Source organism: Moschus berezovskii, chromosome 25 (genome assembly GCF_049115385.1).
Source record: "Moschus berezovskii isolate FMDL1 chromosome 25, NW_MosBer_1.0, whole genome shotgun sequence".
NCBI classification, from domain to species: Eukaryota; Metazoa; Chordata; class Mammalia; order Artiodactyla; family Moschidae; genus Moschus; species Moschus berezovskii.
In genome coordinates, this window is record NC_142484.1 from 52157660 (window position 1) to 52177485 (window position 19826).

General features: G+C 39.8%; 1 protein-coding gene and 1 pseudogene across 11 annotated transcripts in view; one reads left to right on the forward strand and one right to left on the reverse strand.

The window, feature by feature from the left end:
- LOC148773957 (ferroxidase HEPHL1-like) overlaps nucleotides 1–19826 on the forward strand; it is a 125150-nt pseudogene that overhangs the window by 83784 nt on the left and 21540 nt on the right. The window contains exons 10-14 of the transcript XR_016036280.1: nucleotides 2370–2509; nucleotides 2649–2780; nucleotides 4531–4742; nucleotides 8082–8232; nucleotides 18233–18445. The product of XR_016036280.1 is annotated as a ferroxidase HEPHL1-like (transcript). The remainder of the gene's footprint in view (nucleotides 1–2369; nucleotides 2510–2648; nucleotides 2781–4530; nucleotides 4743–8081; nucleotides 8233–18232; nucleotides 18446–19826) is intronic.
- Nucleotides 1–19826, reverse strand: part of LOC148773958 (ferroxidase HEPHL1-like) — a 153346-nt gene that overhangs the window by 71131 nt on the left and 62389 nt on the right. The gene's annotated exons all lie outside the window — the stretch shown is intronic.

A 19826-nucleotide genomic window follows, 5' to 3' on the forward strand; every position in this document is an offset into this window, starting at 1 on the left:
AGAAAGGGACAACAGAGGATAAGATGGTTGGATGGTATCACTGACTCGAAGAACATGAGTTTGAGTAAGCTCCGGGAGTTGGTGATGGACAGGGAAGCCTGGTGTGCTGCTGTCCATGGGGTCACAAAGAGTTGGATACAACTGAGCGACTGAACCGAACTGAACTATTGCTTTAAGGTTTGCTGGCAAAATCAAAGCACTGGATTCATGTATTCATCCATCAAACACTTCAGAAGCATCTACGATGTGCAAGCTGCAGCATAAAGTGCCATGAGAGTTACTGAGCTGACAGAGAACAGACTAAGGTCTTCCACGTATTAAGCAGACAATTTTGAAGGGGGAATAAGTCAGGACTCTATTTCAGGGAGATGAAACAGCCAAGGAAGGTTACCTTTTTTGGTTCAAGGACAGCCTGATATAAGTGAAGCCCCTTCTGCCCAGACTTCATATTCCTCCCTGTCCAGTACAATGCCACTTTCCCCCTTCAAAATCTAACTCTACTGTAACTTCTTAAGTAAAGTCTCACTGACACCTGAATAATTTTCTCTGGGCTTCCATAGCATGTAATATTTTTCAAATTGAATCTAACAATTTATTAAGTGGATGAAGACCCATGTGACGTTTATTGTAGGATCATATGCCAATATGTCTGGGAAAGCATTCCAAAAAATACAGTATGATATCAACAAGTATTGCTCTTACCCTATAATCCTTTTCATGTTTGAGGGAATGTTTAAAAAATTGTCTTTATGATCAATAAGATTCTTTTTACTTCCTTCATTATAAATTTCATTCATTCTTCCACCAAAGTGATAACATTTAACCTTGCCTAAAGAATTTGTGTGACCACCTATGAAAAACTCTTTGATATCAACATTCCCTATTGACTAGCATTTTCCCATAAACAGAATAGTGAAAATTAACATTGAGAATTATGTCTTAGAAGCCTTCCAAAATTAGAAAGCACCTTATAAAATATGAAATATCAAGCTATATTCAATGGATATTTAGTGTAATATGTGAAAACACTATGTACTAAGTGACATGAGAGATGCAGGAAGGTCTAAGATAATGTCCCCGATCTCAGGTACAGAAAGAAGCTGAATATACAGGAGAAGAGAAGTGACTTTGCAAGTTACAAATAAGATTAAGATGAGCTGTCCAGACAGTGAGTTCTCTGGGCATGTAGAGAGAGTGAAGACAGCCAGAAATACGTCACAAAAGAAGGGAAACTAAGGTAGAGTCTTTTGAATGATAGAATTTATGCAAGTGAATTTGAAAGAGAGGGAAATTTTAGATGCAGGGGTTACTGCAAAGCATCTGCCATAAAGCAGAGTGACGAGAGCAGAGTGAATGACAGGTGAGGGGTTTGCGTGGGGCATGAGCACTTCCACAGAGCAGTGGAGAGAGGGCCGGAGCAAACCGGATGTCCTCTGCAGAGGTCCTCCAGTCTGTCTGAGCTTTACTTGATTGGCAATGGGAGCAACTGGAGATTTTGGAGCAGATAAGATGACAATGAAAATGACTATTTTAAAGGTTTTGGAGTATCAGTGCGTATGCTGAGAAAAAAACTCAAGGGAGCCAATGTGAGATAGAGGATGCTGCACAGATAGATAGGAGGCTGATACTATGGTCTAAACACAAGGCGAGGAGCACACGCATGCAGTGTGGTTGTGGGAAGAAAGGAAAGGAAAAGATGAAATAAAGGTGAAGGAAAGGAAGGTTACACAGTCAGGATGAACAAGATAAGAGGAAGAGGCAGAAGAAGAAGACACAGCCGGCATGTCTGCAAGAGCGGTGGTACCAGTGACAGAAGCAGAGGAGGGATAGTACTCGTTGGAAGTTATGTTATTGTAATTCACAGGTTTGAAATTTGGTATTTCGTGTATATAGTTTATATGGTAACTCCACTGATTAACCTACTCGGTTCACTAGATACTCCATTCCTTACTCATGCCAGATATCAGAGCTTACTATTTGCAGAGACTATTCATAGTGACGTCAGCAAGAGAGAGAGGGATGCTCATTCTGCAAAGAAAACAGTTAGCTCTTTGTTACTTTGTAGCACGCCATCTGGGACTCCAATATTGGTAAGTAAGGAGTTTACCTGTGCCTCCTTCGGTTGCTGGACCTCTGGGGAAGAAAGTACAATGGCTAAGAGAGAAATGAGCTTGAGCAGCAAACAGCTTCTGAAGACTTTTAAGGCTGGTTGATTATTTCTGGGAACTTGGCTGAAGACTGTGCTATCTTTTCTGGGGAGATGGGTGGATGAATGGGCTAGAGACAATACAATAAAGCTCCATAATTAAGGCATTTAATTATGGATGTGCGGAGGTGTATTCCCAGTCAACTCCCTTCTCTTTCCACAGTGACTCTGAGCACTACTTCACATAAGGCGACAACAGAATAGGAGGGAAATACTGGAAGGCTCGGTACACAGAGTATGTTGATGCAACTTTTACTCGAAGAAAGAGATTCTCTGAGGCAGAAGCCCACCTTGGAATTCTGGGTACAGTGAAATATCTGTCACATTTGGAACGAGGGAGATGTTTCAGTGGGACGTGTAATCTAATAGGGAGTGACTCTTCTGCTTCCATTCACTTCTCTGTCTCTTTTCATCTCTTCCTCCTCCTTTCAACATTTCTTAGGTCCCGTCATCAAGGCAGAGGTGGGTGACACTCTGTTAGTGACATTTGCCCACAAAGCTGACAAGGTCTACAGTATTTTGCCCCATGGTGTGATCTATGACAAAGCTTCTGATGCAGCCCCAAACGTAGATGGTAAGTCCTAGTGTGTGCCTTGGGAGGATCCTGGGCCCTTTACTTGGCAGCCCTGTGAGCTTGAGCAGCTATTTCAACTTTCTGAACCTTACTGTTCTCCTCTCTCAAGTACAGAGAATGATGCTCACTTCACAGGGCTTTGGGAAGGGATAGATGGGCTTCCTTGGTGGCTCAGACAGTAAAGAATCTGCCTGCCATGCAGGAGACCTGCGTTCAATCCCAGGGTCAGGAAAATCCCCTGGGGAAGAGAATGGCTATCCATTCCAGTATTCTTTCGTGGAGAATTCCATAGATAGAGGAGCCTGGGGGGCGCTACATACAGTCCATGGGGTCGCAAAGAGTCGGACACAACTGAGCGACTCTCACTTCAGACAGAATTCAGGACACGGACTGGCGCACAGTAGATACTTAGGAAATGTTAATGCCATTCCTTTACTCTCAGTCACATAATAAATCTCAAAGTGGGTTACTTTCACTGTCTCACTCCTCTAAGATGGAGAGTTTTCTGCTGCAGTTGCATGGGATTCTCTGGGTAAGGCTAAGGGGAAAATCTGATTTCCGACATTTTGTTGAAATGAAACTCTTACACATGGGCTTTCCTTTGTCTCTATGCGCAGATATTTATTTAAAACTTTTGTGGGCTTAACATCATATATGTATCCCCCAGTCACAGAGGCTGTCTACATGTAAGAAGAGCAGCTTCTACCCAGTGGCTGCAGGAACTATACTTCCATTCATAATACTGTTCTTGGGAAATCCCGGCTGTGTGGGAAGCCTTTCTCATCGCTATAGCAGACACCATGACTTCTGAGATACTTCTTTATTCCCAAGTATGAGGCTGGTCCCAGTCCAGAGCAGGCTTTGTGGTGCTGGGGAGGGAACAGAGAAGGAAAGGATGGAGGCAGTATTCCCCAATTCCCTAGTCTTCCCCACCCTGTACCCCCTGCCTGCTGCAGCAACGTCTCCCGTGCCCGCATTCTCTTCCTTGGTCAAAATGCTCACGATGACTTTTGCAGAAAGAACCGTAATGACAGCTGAAACCTGTTGTACATCTCAGAAAACTTACTGCGTACCTGTTTGCAAGCCCTGGACAAAATGCAGGAAGTCTCTGACCTCAGTCTAGTTGAAGAGATTCAATGTGTTCATTTGACAATACAATGTGAAGGTCAAGTACAAAGTCTTTGGAATCAGCCCTGGGTTTAATCCCAGATCTTCCATTTACCAGCTTTGTTACCTTGTGCCTTTGCTTACCTCCTCTAACTTGGAGTTATTTGGGTTATTTCCTAGTTCAACCTTCTAGATTTAAAACTCTGTAAAGGTAGGTCTCTTGTTTAACTTCTTGGGGTATCCTCTGAACCGCTAAATATAGTAAATTCCACATCATAGAAGGTATTAAATGATATTTTATGGATTTACATTTATATATAAATGGGTAATTATCAGCCTTTAAGATAATTTAAAGACAATTATCACTCTTTTAATATTTGCTAAACTTGAGATTTGAGTAAGAAGTAGTATCTATGAAGATATTAAGCATAAACTGTGAAAAAGATAGTCCTTTGATATATAAGCATCTATCTCGTAAAACAGCAGATGGTGGCACTGACCTCTGATAGCATACAGTGGAAACAACTGTCCTTCCACAAAGCACATCATCAGACAGAGAGGCATCCTGAGCTGGAAGACCCAGTCTGACAAGTTTCTCATTCCTGGCTGTTGCTTTGAATAGCTGTTTTACTTGTCTCCGCAGGATTTCTGAAGCCAGGGGCACATGTTAAGCCAGGTGAGATCTTCACATACAGGTGGACGGTGCCTGAAAGTGTTGGCCCAACAGCTGATGACCCACCCTGTCTGACTTATCTTTACTTCTCAGCGGTTGAACCAATCAAGGACACGAGCTCTGGCCTTGTAGGGCCTTTGCTAGTCTGTAAAAGGGGCGTTCTCAATGCTGATGCAACACAGGTAGGCCTCAAAGGTCGCCGGGCTCACAGGGTTGTCTGTGAGGGAGGTCAGGACTGTGGCTAGAGAGTGAATAGTAATCGTCCATTACAAAAGTGAATTTTTTCCTCAGTGCTACTTCTACATAATGAAGATTTTATTTTATTTTTCATAAATTTAAGATGCAAATTTTAATTTAAGTTAATTTTACTGTAAATTGAAGACCTGAAAGTTACTGATGCCTATGCAGAAAGCCAGGATCTCTGCTTGTTTGGCTGGAATTTGGTGACTCTTTCCCTGGGCTTTGCTTTGATTCTAGAATCTCCGGAGACCTATATAGAATGTAAATTAGGATATTTTGGGGGGCAGGGGGCAAATTTTCTCAAGGGCTTCCCAGGTGGTGCTAGTGATACAGAATCTGCCTGCTAATGCAGGTAGACACAAGAGTTGCAGGTTAGATCCCTGAGTCAGGAAGATCCCCCGGAGGAGGGCATGGTAACCCACACCACTATTCTTGCCTGCAAAATCCCATAGACAGAGAAGCCTGGCAGGCTGCAGTCCATATGGTTGCACAGAGTCGGACAAGACTGACGCAACTTAGCGCGCATGCAATTTTCTCAAATTTGTCTACACATTAAACTTACCTGTCCCCCCACCTATAAAAAAAAAACCTGGAGCCCTTTTAGACATCCTTTATTCAGGTGTTTCAGACCAATTAAGTCAGAATCTCCAGGTGATTCCAATGTGCAACCAAGTTTGACAATCACTGTAGCTCAGCACTATAATCTAGGAGTTAATCACTATGACCAAAGAAACAAGGAAACAAGTAGATATTTTCTTGCAAGTCCCAATTTAGAGGCTTTAGATTAAGCCACACTGATTGCGGTGGCAAAGCATAGCATTTCAAGCTATATCTACATGATATTAAACACACTGATAGAAAGAGGGAAAGTCAGCAACTTAATCATTTTGAATTACTTTACCAATCAGAAATAGCAGGCTATTTGTTTAAATGGTATATTTTATATTTGGCATTAATCCTAGTTCTGTAGAAAAGAAGAACCATTAGGATGTATATATAGATAGAAAGAAAATTATGATAAGGAGCAGGCCCACATGACTATGGAGGATGACAAGTTTCAAGATATGCAGGGCGAGTCACAGAAAGAGACTCAGGAGACCCAAAAGGGCAGCAGGGTCTTGAAAGGAAGAGGCTGTGTTTGAGTTTGAGTTCAAAGGCAAGCAAAAGATGATGTTCCAGTTCAAAGGCAAGAAGAATCACCTTTTAATTGTGAAAGGGTCAGATTTTTTGTTGTTCTGTTAAGGCCTTCAAATGACTGGATGAGGCTCCCCCACACTAGGGAGGGCAATCTTCTTCACTTAGTTGCTGGATCAAATGTTAATCTCATCCAAGCACACCCTCATGGAAATATCTAGAAATATGTTTGACCAAATATCTGGGCACCCGAACTAGTTGACACAAAGTTAATGACTACACAGGGTCCTATACCTACCTTCTAGCCTCCTCCTGGGCTAATTTCCCCTTTCACAGACCCAGTTGCCGTACAGATGACTCGGATGATGAGGCTCTCCGACCAAATCCCTCTCAGTGGTTCCTTCTCATCCTGTGGACAAACACGGCCACGGTTAATAACAGTTAACACCAGGCACTTAGTATTTGCTAGAGGATACATCGAATATAGTATCAAATTTAGCCCTCCAGAAAATATGAAGTAGGGACAACTCATATCCTCATTTTGCAAATGAGGGAATTAGGACTTGGAGAAGACAAGTCATTTCTCTCGGTTGTCATAACATGTAAGCAGAATGGCACTAGAACCCAATATCTTTCCAAATATATTTGATCCCTTATTCCCCCTCCAGTTTTAATATTTTATCTTGAAAAATCTTAGGCCTACATTGTTTCTTTCCATAGCCCATGATCTAAAACTATTGCCTTCTAAAACGCCATGTGATAAAAGCAGTAAGTGTCCATAAGGTATAGGAAGAACGTAAAGCAAAGAATACCTTACCTTCAATGAGGAGTTAAGAAAGCATCACAGAGCTGGGACAGCTAAGCTGCCCCTTGAAGTTGGATTAGGGTGGCAGACCATCAGTGTTAAGGGAGAACATGCATCAAGGTCAGAGGCCTGCTGAACACAGCAAGTTCAGATTGCTGCAAGGATCTTGGGCTTGCTTTGGTTCAGGTGTCAGGAGGGAACGTCCAAGAGATGAGGCTGAAAAGGTAGGCAGGGACCAATCACTGTGAATTACATTGTATTGTCCATATTGAGAAGGAGAGAGATGTGATCCGATGGCACTGGTGAGGGTCCCTCTGGAGTAGACGACAGGATGAAGCGTAGATTGAGAGGGAGTCTGTTAGAGGTGGGAAGATGGTTGAGAGACAGAAAACACAGTACTTCTCTGGTTCAGCTTTAAAGAAGAGTAGATTTTGACAATTCAATATGCTTTGTGGTCAGTAATATTCAAATAGATGGTTTAGGAATATCCACAATGGGAATTAGTCCTTCATTATCAACTCAATATAATTTAGCAAAGCCATGAATTACTTGAATTCATTATCTCACTCAAAAACATATATTAAGTGCCTAGTTTTCCAGGCATTTTTGTTGGAACTGGGAATTCAGAGAGATACCCAAAACTTCCCTACCCTATCAAAGCCTACATTACAGTGGGACAGCAGTCACACATTTAAGTGCATACATAAACTATTTTAGGTGGAGATTAGTGCTATGAAGAAGAGTGGAGTGTGGAAAGGTGAGTGAGTTTGCAGGCAGGAGGGAAGATGAGGGACTTTTAGCTAGGTTGGGGCAAAGGCACTCCGGGGAGGTGATATTGGTGCAGGGAATGGAAGGGAATAAGGGAGGGAGCCAGGCAAGACCTAGGAGAACCTTCTAGACAATGGGAACAGCATGTGAAAAGGTCTTGAGGCAGGAATGAAGTAGGTGTGTTCACAGAAGAGCAAAAGACCAGGGTGGCTGGAGTGAGCTAGGGTGTGAATACAAGGAGATGAGGTCAGAGAGGCCGAGGGCAGGACACGGAGTTGAAAGTGACAAAAAGAGCATGGTGCCTGAGAACAGGAGAACCGCAGATTAGGAAAACTTCTGAACAGGGACTTACTTCCTCTGAGGAGGTCACATGGGGAGGGAAAAGGATATAATGAGGAAGATGAATTTATTGGGTGTAGAATGAATTGATCGGAATCTTGATTTCCAAAATGATCCAGCAAATCTATGGCTGATGTTGATCCTCATTTACTTTGTGTTACTTCGTGTTAACTTTGAAAGCAAAGTAGAGCTAAGAAGTCCTCCAAGCATTCATTCATTTCTTTCTTCTCTGTAGAAAGGAATAGACAAGGAATTTTACCTACTAATCACAGTCTTTGATGAGAATCTGAGCAGGTATCTTGATGAAAATATTCAGAAGTTTACCTGGCATCCCTCCAGCGTTGACAAGGAGGACAAAGAATTTGTGAAGTCCAACCGAATGCACGGTATGAAAAATTGTTTCCTCTTGTAAAGTCAAATTATAATCACATTTGAAGTGAAAATGTGTGGAATGCTTTAATTATCTTAAGCTTGGTTTCTTGGGTATTGTCCTTGGTCATGACTGAAATATGCTGTGGCTTCAGCCTCACAAGGCATGGTGAAACTTCTCCATCTCAAGAGATGTGAAACTTAATTAATACTTCTAAAGCACTTCATCAGCTTTAGATAAAATAATACAAAATCTGAACTAGCAAAGGTCACAGTACATAATAAACATAGAAAATTACTGTTATATATCTGTGGGTGTATATACAGATATATATATATATATATATAAAATTTCATCCCAGAGCAACAGAATACACATTCTTTTCAAGTGCAAACAGAACATTCTCCAGGATAGATTATACGCTAAGTCACTAAACAAGCCTCTGTAAATTTAAGAAAACTGAAAACACATCAAGCACCTTTTTTGAAAACAATACTATATAAGACTGGAAATTAACTTTGAGAAAAAAACTACGAAAAAAAACACAACAGGTGAAGGCTGAACAATATACTACTAAACAACCAATGCATCACTGAAGAAATCAAACAGGAAATGAAAAAATACCTAGAGATAAATGCAAATGAAAACATGACAATCCAAAACTTATGAGATAGCAAAAACAGTTCTAAAACAGAATTTAAAAGCTTACTTCAGGAAAAAAGAAAAATTTCAAATAAAACCAGAAATAAGTGAATAGAGACAAAAATAGAAAGGATCAATGAAATTAAAAGCTGGTTCTTTGAAAAGTTAAATAAAACTGATAAATTTTTAACCAGATTCATCAAGAAAAAAAAATGGAGAGGACCCAGATCAATAAAATCAGAAATGAAAAAGGAGAGGTTACAAAAACACCACAGAAATATAAAGGATCATAAAAGACTAATACAAGCATCTATTTGCCAATAAATGGACAACCTGGAAGACATGGACAAATCTTTAGAAATGTACAATCTACTAAGACTTAATCAGGAAGAAATAGAAAATATGAATAGACCACTTATCAGTAAAGAAATTAAGTCAGTAATTTAAAAACTACCAGCAAACAAAAATCCAGGATCAGATGACTTCACCATATGGTAAAATTGGAATTCTACCGAATATTTAGAGAAGAGTTAACACCTACATTTTAAAACTATTCCAAATAATTGCAGAGGAAAAAATGCTTCCAAACTCATTCTATTAGTCCACCATCACCCTGATACCAAAACCAGACAAAAGTATCACACAGAAAAAGGAAAATTACCGGCCAAAATCACTGGTGAACATAGATGCAAAAATCCCCAACAAAATATTAACCAACTGAATCTAATAATGCATTAAAAGGATAATGTACGATGATCAAGTAGAATTATCTTAGGGATGCAAGGATTTTTCAATACCCACAAAACAATCAATGTGGTCTACCACATTAACACGCTGAAGAGTAAAAACAGTATGGTCCTCTCAATAGATCCAGAAAAAGCTTTTGACAAAGTTCACCACCCATTTTTGATAAAAAATTCTCCAGAAAGTGGGCATAGAGGGAACATACCTTAATATAATAAAAGCCAACTGTGACAAATTCACAGCCAACATTATACTCAATGGTGGAAAGCGGAAAGCAGGTCCTCTAAGATTAGGAACAAGACAAGGATACCCACTCTTGCCAGTTTTATTCAACGTAATGATGGAAGTCTAAGTCACAGTAATCCAAAGAAAAGGACATAAGTCATCCAAATTGGAAAGGGAGAAGTAAAACTATTACTGTTTTCAGGTGGCATACAATACACAGAAAATCCTAATGAAGTCACCAGAAAACTACTAGAGCTCATCAATGAATTTAGGAAGGCTGCAAAATACAAAATTAATATACAGAGATCTGTTGCATTTATACACACTAACAGTGCATTATAAGAAAGAGAAATTAAGAAGACAATCTCACTTACCATCTCATCAAAAAGAATAAAAGACCTGGGAATAAACCTATCTTGAGAGGCAAAGGACTTGTACTCAGAAAACTATATGACATTGATGAAGGAAACTGAAGATGGAAAAGACGAAAACAGATGACAAAGATATACTGTGATCTTGGATAGGAAGAATCAATATTTTTGTTTGTTTGTTTTTGGTTTTTTGTTTTCAGTTTTATTTATTTTTTTACTTTACAATATTGTATTGGTTTTGCCATGCATTGACATGAATCTGCCCCGGGTATACATGTGTTCCCCATCTTGAACCCCACTCCTATCTCCCTCCGCATCCCATCCCTCTGGGTCATCCCAGTGCACCCGTCCTGAGCATCCTGTATCATGCATCAAACCTGGACTGGCGATTCGTTTCACATATGATAATATACATGTTTCAATGCCATTCTCCCATATCATCCCACCCTCGCCTTCTCCCACAGAGTCCAAAAGACTGTTCTATACATCTGTGTCTCTTTTGCTGTCTTGCATACAGGGTTATCATTACCATCTTTCTAAATTCCATATATATACTTTAGTATCCTGTATTGGTGTTTTCTTTCTGGCTTACTTCACTCTGTATAATAGGCTTCAGTTTCATCCCTCATTAGAACTGCTTCAAATGTATTCTTTTTAATTGCTGAGTAATATTCCATTGTGTATATGTACCACAATTTTCTTATCCATTCTTCTGCCGATGGACATCTCGGTTGCTTCCATGTCCTGGCTATTATAAACAGTGCTGTGATGAACATTGGAGTACACGTGGCTCTTTCAATTCTGGTTTCCTCAGAGTGTATGCCCAGCAGTGGGATTGCTGGGTCACATGGCAGTTCTATTTCCAGTTTTTTAAGGCATCTCCACACTGTTCTCCATAGTGGCAGTACTAGTTTGCATTCCCACCAACAGCGTAAGAGGGTTCCCCTTTGTCCACACCCTCTCCAGCATTTATTGCTTGTAGACTTTTGGATAGCAGCCATTCTGACTGGCGTGAAATGGTACCTCATTGTGGTTTTGATGTGCATTTCTCTGATAATGAGTGATATTGAGCATCTTTTCATGTGTTTGTTAGACATCGGTATGTCTTCTTAGGAGAAATGTCTGTTTAGTTCTTTGGCCCACTTTTTGATTGGGTCGTTTATTTTTCTGGATTGAGCTGCAGGAGTTGCTTGTATATTTTTGAGATTGATTCTTTGTCAGTTGCTTCGTTTGCTATTATTTTCTCCCATTCTGAAGGCTGTCTTTTCACCTTGCTTATAGTTTCCTTTGTTGTGCAGAAGCTTTTAATTTTAATTAGATCCCATTTGTTTATTTTTGCTTTTACTTCCAATATTCTGGGAGGTGGGTCATGGAGGATCCTTCTGTGATTTATGTCCGAGAGTGTTTTGTCTATGTTCTCCTCTAGGAGTTTTATAGTTTCTGGTCTTACATTTAGATCTTTAATCCATTTTGAGTTTATTTTTGTGTATGGTGTTAGAAAATGATCTAGTTTCATTCTTTTCCAAGTGGTTGACCAGTTTTCCCAGCACCACTTGTTAAAGAGATTGTCTTTTCTCCATTGTATATTCTTGCCTCCTTTGTCAAAGGTAAGGTGTCCATAGGTGCGTGGATTTATCTCTGGGCTTTCTATTCTATTCCTTTGATCTATATTTCTGTCTTTGTGCCAGTTCCATACTGGCTTGATGACTGTGGCTTTGTAGTAGAGACTGAAGTCCGGCAGGTTGATTCTCCCAGTTCCATTCGTCTTTCTCAAGATTGCTTTGGCTATTTGACGGGTATTTTTGTATTTCCATACAAATTAAAGCGTCTGCCTCCAATGCGGGAGACCCGGGTTCGATCCCTGGGTCGGGAAGATCCCCTGGAGAAGGAAACGGTAACCCACTCCAGTATTCTTGCCTGGAGAATCCCATGGACGGAGAAGCCTGGTAGGCTACAGTCCACCGGGTCGCAAAGAGTCAGACACGACTGAGTGACGGAATGGAAATGGATACAAATTGTGAAATTATTTGTTCTAGTTCTGTGAAAAACACCGTTGGTAGCTTGATAGGGATTGCATTGAATCTATAGATTGCTTTGGGTAATATACTCATTTTTACTATATTGAAGGAATCAATATTTTTAAATGACCGTTCTGCTCAAGGCAATCTACAGATTCAATGCAATCTCTATCAAAATATCAAGGGCATTTTTCACAGAACTAAAACAAATAATTTTAGAATTTGTATAGACATACAGAAGACCCCAAAAAGCCAAACGAATCTTGAGAAAGAACAGAGCTGAAGGACTCAATGCTGACTGACTGCAGATAATCAAGGGGCTTCCCGGGTGCTAGTGGTAAAGAATCTGCCTGCCAATGCAGGAGACATAAGGGACACAGCATTCGATCCCTGGGTTGGGAAGATTCCCAGAGGAGGGTAAAGCAATTTACTCCAGTATTCTTGCCTGGAGAATCCCATGGATAGAGGAGCCTGGAGGGCTACAGTCCATAGGGTCACAAAGAGTTGGACATGACTGAAGTGGCTTAGCATAGTAATCAAAATAGTTTGGCACTGGCACAAACCCAGACACAGATCAATGGAACAGAATAGGCTAAAAATAAACCCATGTGCTTCTGTAAATTACTCTATGACAAAGGAGGCAAGAATATAGAAAGGAGAAAAGACAGTCTCTACAATAATTGTTTCAGGGAAAACTGGACAACTACATGTAAAAGAATGAAATTAGAAGATTCTCTAACACCAGTATACAAAAATAAAATGAATGAAAGATCTAAATGTAAGACTGGATACAGTGAAATTCGCAGAGAAAAACAGAGGCAGAACACTCTTTGACATAAATCCCAGCAATAGTTTTTTGGATCTGTCTCCTAAAGAAAAAAAAGTAAAAATAAGCAAATGAGATCTAATTAAATTGAAAAGCTTGTGCACAGCAAAGGAAACCATCAACAAAATGAAAAAACAACCTACTGAATGGGAGAAAATGTTTGCAAATGATATGCCTGACAAGAGATTAATAGTCAACAAATATAAGCAACTTGTACAACTCAAGATCAAACAAACAAACAATATGATTAAAACCAATACAATATTGTAAAGTAATTAGCCTCCAATTAAAATTTTAAGAAAAATGGGGCAGAAGAACTGAAGAGACATTTTTTCCAAAGAGGAAATGCAGATGGCCAACCAACAGGCACCTGAAAAGATGCTCAACAACATTGCTCCATCAGAGAAATGCAAATCAAAACCACAATGAGATATCAGCTCACGTCAGAATAGCTATCATCAAAAAGAACACAAACAGCAAATGTTAGAGAGGTTGTGGAGAAAAGGGGACCGTTATACACATTGGTGGAAATGTAAGTTGGTGCAGCCATTGTGAAAAACAGTATGGAAGTATCTCAGAAAAATAAAACTAGAACTACCATATGACCCAACAATTTCAGTTCTGGAAACAAAAACCCCAAAACCACTAATTCAAAATGATGCATGCAGCCCAATGTTCATGTATATATACATACATACATACATATACATATATATATGTAAGGAATAAAACTCAGACATAAAAAAGGAATGAAATTCTGCCATCTACAACTACATGGATGGAACTAGAGAATATTATGCTTAGTGAAATAAGTCAGACATAGAAAGACAAATATCGTATGCTTTCACTTTATATGTGGAATCTAAAACATAGAACAAATGAATACACACAACAACAATGAAAAAACAGATTCACAGATACAGAGAACAAACTAATGGTTATCGGTGGGGAGAGGAAAGGGTGAAGGGGTAAGATAAGGCTATGGGATTAAGAAAAAAAACTGCTATGAATAAAATAAATAAGCTACAAGGGTATACTATACAACATATGGAAATATTGCCATTATTTTATATTAACTTTAAATGGAGTATAATTTATAAACATATTGAGTCACCATGTTATACACTTAAAACTAATATAATATTATAAATCAAATATGTTTCAATAAAAATTTATTTCAATGCCTAAAGCAAACATGGCAAGATAACAGACCTTGTTTTAAGACCAAGCATAGCATCTATTTATTGCCTTTAAACATTATGAGAAAATAGTGAAATAGCCTTCCCCTTCTCTCCTAAAGAAGTGCAAAAGAATGTCTCTCTTTCTCCCATGGAAGCCTAAAAATGTTCAAGGCTCCAAGTGACCCACAGCACCAGCTCAGAATTCTGTGGTCTCGGATGCTCTGTTGCAACTGAACCCCTTCTTGGACCAATGGAAAACAAGGATTAATGCACTTCCAACATCATCTTCTACAACAATAATTTGTTATAACTGAAGACAAAATTTGTTCCCAACCTTTCTAATAGCCCATATAAAGGTAAACTAAGCTATAAATTAGGAAACATAGCAATTCCTTAATGGAAAAGCTAGGGTGCAAAAGGAATCTATATACAGAGAAGCCTATATATAGAAAACAGAAAGCAACCTAATGGATCATGTCAAATCCAGTCCCTTGCTGGTTTGGCAATTTGAAATACATCTGTATATTTTAAACCTGCAGAATATGTCATGTTTAAGGCAAAATTCAAGGAAATTATGTATTTAGTTTAAGCTTCACGTTAATCATAAATTAAATTTTGTCTCCAGTCTTGCTTGCATGAGTAGGAGAAAGTTGGCCACAATACCAAAGAGAAAATGCCTTACCTGGCATACAGTGTTTGCATTGCTCGTGTTATACAGTCTATGTTCCAATCTGCTTGTTGACTGTATAAATGAATGAATGAATGTTCCAGAAAAAGAGGCTTTTCTGGAGGGGGTGAGGGCATGCCACACAGCTTTGTGGTATCTTAATTCCCTGACCTGGGCCTCCAGCAGTGAGAATGTGGAATCCTAACTGCTGGATCACCAGGGAGTTCCCAGGAAAGAGAAGTGTTAAACTGGAGTTCCTAGGCAACAGAGAATTCTCTACCAGCCAGCCGAGGACTAAATTGTTAGCACAACAATTTACAATGAGATGGAGAGGAGGTCAGAGGGGGGTTCAGGATGGGGAACACATGTACATCCATGGCTGATTCATGTCAATGTATGGCAAAACCACCACAATATTGTCAAGTATTTAGCTTCCAATTAAAATAAATAAATTAAAAAAAATTTACAATGACATCTCTAACATTCAATGGACAAGACAGTTTATTTGCAACAGTATGGTCAAAGATTTCCTTCAGAAAGTGTGATATTCTTCTCAGCAGCTCCAGGCCTTATTGGAACTTCTGCTAATAATTCCAGATATTTGAGTAAAATTACCAAACACCACTCATTCCGCAGATAAAGAAACAAGAGGTAATTTTACTTGACAATGAGATTCTAACAGGAGACCATTTACGTGTGTGGTGGATGGGCTGTAGGAGGAGTGGAGTAGGGGGTGTCTCTCTCCGGGACATCAAGCCTTAGACGAGTTAGGCGCAGTTGCCCCTCAGTGTACTCAGTCATAGCAGTCATCCCCCAGAGGGGCGCATGTAGCCGCTGTCAGTGACTTGAGGTTGATGTCAAAGAGAAAAGCAATTTGCACTTCTTTAGGTACAAAGACTTTTCATATCTAAGTGATCATTATTCAAAGTCTTGTCAGTTATTTTACTGAGGTTGGAAAATCAAAATTATCATAAGGCAAAATTATTTATTCAAGGACTAATCTCTTAAATAATCATGATGGTGTGATCACTCACGTACAGCCAGACATCCTGCAATGTGAAGTCAAGTGGGACTTAGAAAGCATCCCTATGAACAAAGCTAGTGGAGGTGATGCAATTCCAGGTGAGCTATTTCAAATCCTGAAAGATGATGCAGTGAAAGTGTTGCACTCAATATGCCACCAAATTTGGAAAACACAACAGTGGCCACAGGACTGGAAAAGGTCAGTTTTCATTCCAATCCCAAAGAAAGGCAATGCCAAAGAATGCTCAAACTACCGCACAATTGCACTCATCTCACACGCTAGTAAAGTCATGCTTAAAATTCTCCAAGCCAGGCTACAGCAATATGTGAACCGTGAACTTCCAGATGTTCAAGCTGGTTTTAGAAAAGGCAGAGGAACCAGAGATCAAATTGCCAACATCCGCTGGATCATGGCAAAAGCAAGAGAGTTCCAGAAAAACATCTATTTCTGCTTTATTGACTGTGCCAAAGCCTTTGACTGTGTGGATCACAATAAACTGTGGAAAATTCTTCAAGAGATGGGAATCCCAGACCACCTGACCTGCCTCTTGAGAAACCTATATGCAGGTCAGGAAGCAACAGTTAGAACTGGGCATGGAACAACAGACTGGTTCCAAATAGGAAAAGGAGTACGTCAAGGTTATATATTGTCACCCTGCTTATTTAACTTCAATGCAGAGTACATCATGAGGAACGCTGGGCTGGAAGAACCACAAGCTGGAATCAGGGTTGCCGCGAGAAATATCAATAACCTCAGATATGCAGATGACACCACCCTTATGGCAGAAACTGAAAAGGAACTAAAAGCCTCTTGATGAAAGGAAAGAAAAGAGTGAAAAAGTTGGCTTAAAGCTCAACATTCAGAGAACTAAGATCATGGCATCTGGTCCCATCACTTCATGGAAAATAGATGGGGAAACAGTGGAAACAGTGTCAAACTTTATTTTTGGGGGGCTCCAAAATCACCGCACATGGTGATTGCAGCCATGAAATTAAAAGACACTTACTCCTTGGAAGCAAAGTTATGACCTACCTAGATAGCATATTAAAAAGCTGAGACATTACTTTGCCAACAAAGGTCCATCTAGTCAAGGCTATGGTTTTTCTACTGGTCATGTATGGATGTGAGAGTTGGACTGTGAAGAAAGTTGAGCACCGAAGAATTGATGCTTTTGAACTGTGGTGCTGGAGAAGATTCTTGAGAGTCCATTGGACTGCAAGGAGATCCAACCAGTCCATCCTAAAGGAGATCAGTCCTGGGTGTTCATTGGAGTTCAGTTCAGTTCAGTTGCTCAGTCGTGTCCGACTCTCCGCGACCCCATTCATTGGAGGGACTGATGCTAAACCTGAAACCCCAATACTTTGGCCACCTCATGCAAAGAGTTGACTCACTGGAAAAGACTCTGATGCTGGGAGAGATTGAGGGCAGGAGAAGGGGATGACAAAGGATGAGATGGCTGGATGGCATCACCGACTCGACGCACATGAGTTTGGGTGAACTCTGGGAGTTGGTGATGGACAGGGAGGCCTGGCGTGCTGTGATTCATGGGGTCGCAAAGAGTCGGCCACGACTGAGCGACTGAACTGACTGACTGACCCTCTTAAAACTTAGTGTCCCTTCCCCACTCCTCAAATCCCTCTTCACTGATTTGACATGCAAATATAATGTCAACCAATTGTAAGTCTTTCAAGTGATGCAATATCTATAAAATTAGTGAAGGGATGTCTGATAACTTCTAGAATGAAATGCAAAGCCATTGGCAAATGAGGATGTGACAGAATTAAATGAATAACTGAGGAAAAGACACTTAACAAGGGAGATGACAGGATAAGAGCCGGAAAAGAAAATGACTTCCATATCAAGAGTTTAAAAAAAAGACTTTGGGGAAATTCATGAAATCTGTAAATATTTTTTCAAGGATGATGCTCTTTATAATCTGCAAACAAAAATATGAAATGAAGGATATGATACAATGCTATCAAATAATTTTGTCAGAAAAAAATTGCTTCAGAAAACAACCTGTTTATTTCTTATTAATTCTTAGAATTCATGTCCTGTGTATACATTGTTATATAGAACAGTTTCACAGTTTTAGTGTATTTTCATTATTTATTATTAATTTCAGTCTCCATTTAAATTTGATATACCACCTGAGTTTTTCCTAGTACTCTTTATTCTCTGATAATAGGATCTTCTGTAAATTTTTAACTTGAACACCACTGCCTCCATATGCACTGATAATCCTCCACTAAGGTGATGTGTTTTCAGCACATCTACAAAATAATAGTGGGCTCTGCTCTCCTTTTCCTTCCATTTAGCTATTAATGGCTATATGTATGGCAACCAGCCAGGCCTAACCATGTGCAAAAAGGATAGAGTCTCCTGGCATCTGATTGGAATGGGCACCGACACGGACATGCATGGAGTTTATTTTCAAGGGAACACCATCCACCTACGAGGGACTCACCGGGACTCTCTGGCGCTGTTTCTGCATGTCTCCACAACGGCATTCATGCAGTCAGACCGTGCAGGTAAACTTGGCAGGGACAGCTCAGGTGACCAGATTCCTATCTTCAGGCAGGTATTCTTAGGGTCTTCCCCCAGAAGAAACTGGTTGAATCTGGGCATTTCTGGGGGTGCAGAAGGAAACAGAGCCTTGAGTAGAATCAGAGAATCCTAACTATTGTATTTCAAACACATAATGTGAAGGACAGAGGAAAAGCATCTAATAACATCCAGAAAGCAGAAGCAGGAGTCCTCTAAATGACCTGGCCTCACAAATTCTAGGAGAATGCTCTTGATTTCTATCCATGAACAATTCAGCTCCAAGAAAGAGTACTTTTGTTTGCTTGTTTATTCTCTTTAAACACAAACTTCATTTTAGTTGCTGCTCAGAAGCATCAACCAGACATGAGCAGCCTGGTGGTTGCTTCCAGGTTGTAGATGTGAACTTGTCTCCCCTCTCGAGAGATTGATAGTGGTCTCTTGATGAGTCCAAACAGGGACTTGCCTATTGTCATTCTCTTGGGTGCCCAGAAAGCAAGCTGTATTGGATCCGGAGTCCATGGAGAGCCCATCGAAGTGCCAGTACCCATCCCTTCTTTTAGAGATTAACAAGTTAATTAGGTCACTGGGGCATTTTAATAAAAGATAAAGAGTAATATTTGGCAACATATGCTCTCTGATGAAAAAGAAGACTAGTAAATGCTGTGGATATTCAACATGTTTCTCCAAACCAACTTTTTCATTGGTCTTAAAATGAAACCAATATGCTACTCAAGAGAAGTACTTGCCTGCTCTGTCTCCTTTATGAATCGGTATTTACTTCTTTCTGTCACACTGGAACTGCATTTTAGATGCCACTCTCTGTCACTGGTTAAGAATTTGAGACTTGAGGGAAAAGAATTCAAAGAGAAAAGCAGATAGAGCTCTTCAAAGCTACTCTTTTCTATTAACAAGTAGTAAATATGACTTACGTCACCTGTTTACACATTAAACATTTCTACCTGAGACAAATCTAAAATTTTAAGTCATCAAAGAAGTGTATAGAAAACATATGGACCCTGGGAGCCACCTAACCCCGCCTCAACATTCACTTCTGGTTGCTGTGAGTGTAAATGCATCTTTTCTCCATGATTTAGTTATCTGTTTGAGAGAGGAAAAGTCTCCATGACTTACCTACCAAATAAAATACATCGATTAAAAATAAATAAAAGCAAAAAAAAAAGAGGCTTGAGCTTCAAAACATTTGCCAAAGAACTGCCTCAGACTAGGAGCTCCATCCTTGCCTTGTAAGCTTCTAGTATTCAACCTTTCTATGTTAATTGATTGATCAATTATGAATCACCCCAAGGGATGCCTTTGGAACAATTACTTTTAAAAAATTCACTCTTCAAGACCAAAAAGGGGACT